The following is a 4,342-nucleotide window of genomic DNA, read 5'->3' as shown; positions in this document are numbered from 1 at the left end:
ATTTAAAATTTTAAGAGTACTTTGATTATAAATTTTTTAATATGCCCCTGAGTTTAAATATAACAATTAGTGTAAATTTATAAAGAGATAAAATTTTACTAGGAGTAAGTTGGTAAAATAATCTTTAATTTTTTAGAAATGAAGAGTGTATTAAAGGGTGTGACCAAGCCAAAAGGAGCACTTATTGGGAATGGAGGGAGTAGAATTTCTTTTAATTAAAAATATATTTTATTAAACTAATTTTATTAATGATATTTTAAAATTCTAAATTTAACTACGATTACTTATGTAGTAATTTAATACTAAGAATAAATTTATATAAATAAAATTCTACATAATTAAGAAATCAATATAAATTGATATTACTTAAGTAAGGGTAACTTGGTGAAAATACGTCTTATTTTTTTAGGATAATTGATTTCTTAAGGGTTATCTCCAATCTAAATATTGTATACTATGAACTAGAAGGAGTATAGATTACTCTTTAAATTATTTGTAATTATATAGTTTTTATAAATTTAGGGAACTTTGAAACCACATTTTATTTTAATGCTGAAGCATTTACTATATCTTACTAATTACTCTCATCCATTTTAATTTATTTGATTCTTTTCATTGTCCGAAAGTTATTTTACTTAGTTTTTAAAGATAAATTAATTTGGATCAACTTAATTTTTATTTTTTTAAGAATTTAATAGATTTAGGCATAACCTATATATACATAAACTAAATTAATTATTTAGATTTATTTAATGAGTTTAGTTATGTTTCCTTATTTCAACATTAAATTTAAATCACCATATTTAATTAGCATAAATTTTTTTCCCATAAAGTTATATAGGTTTTATTAATCATACAGTAAAAAAATATAATATAAATTAAATTTTTTAATGAAAGTGTTATTATTTTTATATTTAGAGTTTGGGTTCGGGCTACGAATAATTAGTACTTATATATAAGAGAGGCTCTTGATTTTTGTAGCACTCACAAGGAATTTCTTGGCATTTTAATTTTTTTTTTTGAAATAAAATTATTGCACATGGTAATTAATAGTGTCTTTTAATTACATATTTCTATTTTCACCCTTATTCTTTTTGTTAAAACTATTCCACTTGAATTTTTATAATTGATTTTTTCTTGCCACTTGTTAGATGATTATTTTAAATTAACAATGACTTTAACTCAAAACTTCACTTGTTAAACCTCCCTTCATCACTTGTTAGATAATTAGTTAAACCTCCCTTCATTTTAAATCAACAATCACTTTAACTCAAAAAATATTCAAGCTAACTTTAATCCAAAATAAAAATTTGCAATGATTTTCAATTACAACCTCATACATGTTCTTTTTGATATTATTCAGTTCTCAAAATATATAATTAAAATAGGACGAACGGAGTACTCTTGTAAGGGGCATGAAAAAAATAAACATGATAAGTTAATTGATCGAATTGAGTAATTTATTAATGTAGTTTAATTATCATTTAATATCCTTATAGATTATTTTTTAAGTTAACTTATATAAATGCTCTAAATTATTAATGTGATTTTGATGACTTTTTCCATTTTATTTTAGATGATTCTATCGATGAAAAAAAATATTTTGCAAAAACTATTGCCACTAAAATTATGAGCTAAGTTAAAACTCAACAAAAATCAAAATAAAATTATTTTTAGCTATAACTAAGAAATTACATACTAGCAAATTTATAAAAGCATCAGTATTTTTTGTATTTATGATCTTCATCAAGCGTAATTACTAAATATTTTAAATCATATTATTATATAAATATTTAGTTACTTGTAACCTTTTGATATATTCTAATTCTTTGGTAATACTTTCTTCCTCACAATTAATATTTTATTTAAAATTATGCAATTATGTGATTAATAACTTTAATAATTATGAAAACTTATCAACAAGACTTGTTTAACATATCATTGGGTTATACTGATTATAAAGTAAAAAACTATATATAATACAAACTATAGTTTTAAATTAAAATTATTATTTTTTATACTTTGAGTTAAGCCCGAGCCTCATGAAACCAGTTACTTACTAGAATCAATAATTTTGATATCAGAAAAGGGTCAGAAATACCCTTCAAGTATTGAAATTGGGACAAAAATACCCTTCGTTAACCTATTGAGCCAGAAATACCCTTCAAGTATTGTAAATGGTTCAAAAATACCCCTTCATCCAACTTTATGGCTCAAAAATACCCTTGCAGCTAACGATTTTTAAAAATTATAATTAAAAATTCGAAAAAGGGTCAAAAATACCCTTTAAGTATGGAAATTAGTTCAAAAATACCCTCCATCCACCTTTATGGCTCAAAAATATCCTTGCAACTAACGATTTTCTTAAATCATAATATTTTTTTTTTAAATACATGGCAATCTTCACTTGGTTGAAACTAAATTAATTAAAATATTTTATCCAATCCGACTCCAACACAAGTTACCCGATCCAAACCGTATAAAGACAGTATTTTACATGCAATGTTAAAACCGTATAAAGTGTTTTAAATTTAAGACAAGAAACCATGCTTTGTACATGCATCCAAATTGAAGAATACTTTTGAGTCAAAAAACAAAGACAAAACCCTGTGTTTTCTGCAATTTCTAGTGAAAAACTGATTATGTTATACATGTAAAAGTAAGGGAGCAAAATTAGAATAAAATTTACCTTGATTCCAATATTTAGTGATTGTTGATCAAAGAGTGGAGATGAGTTTTTGAGTTTGAATTGATGAATGGGCTTACTTTTTTTTTGTCAATTCTTCATTCTGCTATAGTGGCTGGCAGCCTGCTCTAGCAGGAGTTTTCCCACTATAGTGGGATCGAGAATATTTCACGAGAAGAAAATTCTCATTCCTCCTTTTATGAAGTAATTGTGATTTCAAGGTGTATTGGTGAGTCCCCAGTTAATCCTTGTAAAAATTGATATCATGCGAGTCTCGACTGCGATAAATTATGTAAGTTCTGTATTTTAATAAACGTGGTGTAATCCAAGTGAAATCTTTTGTAAATTTTGATACAAAGGTTTTGAGGATAGAAATTATAATAATGCAGTCTATGTTAATATCTCAGGGACGTTTTCATCCAATTCCTGTCTGTTGTGATCATTTGGGGATAAACAATGGGTAAATTTATTGTAATGACCCAATTTGCTACTGAAATTGTCGCATTCATGGAGGCCGAGGTAAGGTAAATTTGTTGATACCTTTAATTAATTTAGTTTCAACCAAGTGAAAGTTGTCATGTATTTTTTTAAAAAAATTATTTATGATTTAAGAAAATCGTTAGTTGCAAGGGTATTTTTGAGCCATAAAAGTGGATGGATGGTATTTTTGAATAAATTTCAATACTTAAAGGGTATTTCTGACCCTTTTTCGAATTTTTAATTATGATTTTTTAAAACTGTTAGTTGAAAGGGTATTTTTGAGCCATAAAGGTGGATAAAAGGGTATTTTTGAACCATTTTCATTACTTGAAGGGTATTTCTGGCCCAATAGGTTAACGAAGGATATTTTTGATGCAATTTCAATACTTAAAGGGTAATTCGGGCCCTTTTTCGTTTTGATATATTGTACACATGTTCAATTAAAAATTATAAAATTGATGAAAAAATCTAGGACTGATTAATTATTTTTAAGACAGAGATGCACAAACTATAAAAAAACATTAAGGGGTTGTTTGGTAGGAGGAATAAGGGTAACTATTCCTAAGATTAATTTAGAAGAGGAGTTTATTCCATGTTTGATTGGAACAAAATGCATGAGATAACTCATCCTGAGATTATAGTGTTTTTCTTATTCCTCCTTAAGAATGAGATATCTAATCCCGAGATACGTAATTTCGAAATTAGTATCCCTGAATAACTTATTTTCCAAACCCCTAAACATCATGTCCGAGCTCATTCACACGTTTTCCACAGGAAAGGGGCATTGTTTATTTTGGCAATGTAATGTCAGAATTCTGTCATTGTATTATATTTAATTTTTTACGTAAACTTTAAAAGAGGACAGGATAAATAAATAAATAAATAATAAATGAATAAAGATTGTTAAAAGAATGGCATAGTAATGGAAATAATATGCATTGAATTAAGCGTGCATCACTTTTGATCATGGAAGATTGTTTTCTCGTATTCGGTTATCTAATTAATCTTGAAATTATTATGTTCGAATTTATAGGAAAAGCATCCATTGATCCCTTGTTAGTTTTGCTTTGGATGGATAGTTACTATTATAGAGTTTGAAGTTGCATATCAACTTGATATCAGACTAAATTTCATTTATATTCATTTAGTTTTGTGTTTATTACACAAAAATTATTT

The 4,342-nt window shown here is 26.1% G+C and overlaps 1 long non-coding RNA gene across 1 annotated transcript; it reads left to right on the top strand.

Moving 5' to 3' along the window:
• The first annotated feature begins 2,407 nt into the window (after positions 1-2,407).
• LOC124895955 lies at positions 2,408-3,320 on the top strand. Its single transcript, XR_007052215.1, has 2 exons — positions 2,408-2,978; positions 3,094-3,320. It is a non-coding gene; the product is annotated as an uncharacterized LOC124895955 (long non-coding RNA).
• The last annotated feature ends 1,022 nt before the right edge of the window (positions 3,321-4,342 follow it).

Source organism: Capsicum annuum, chromosome 2 (genome assembly GCF_002878395.1).
Source record: "Capsicum annuum cultivar UCD-10X-F1 chromosome 2, UCD10Xv1.1, whole genome shotgun sequence".
NCBI classification, from domain to species: Eukaryota; Viridiplantae; Streptophyta; class Magnoliopsida; order Solanales; family Solanaceae; genus Capsicum; species Capsicum annuum.
This window is presented reverse-complemented; position numbering and strand designations above follow the sequence as displayed.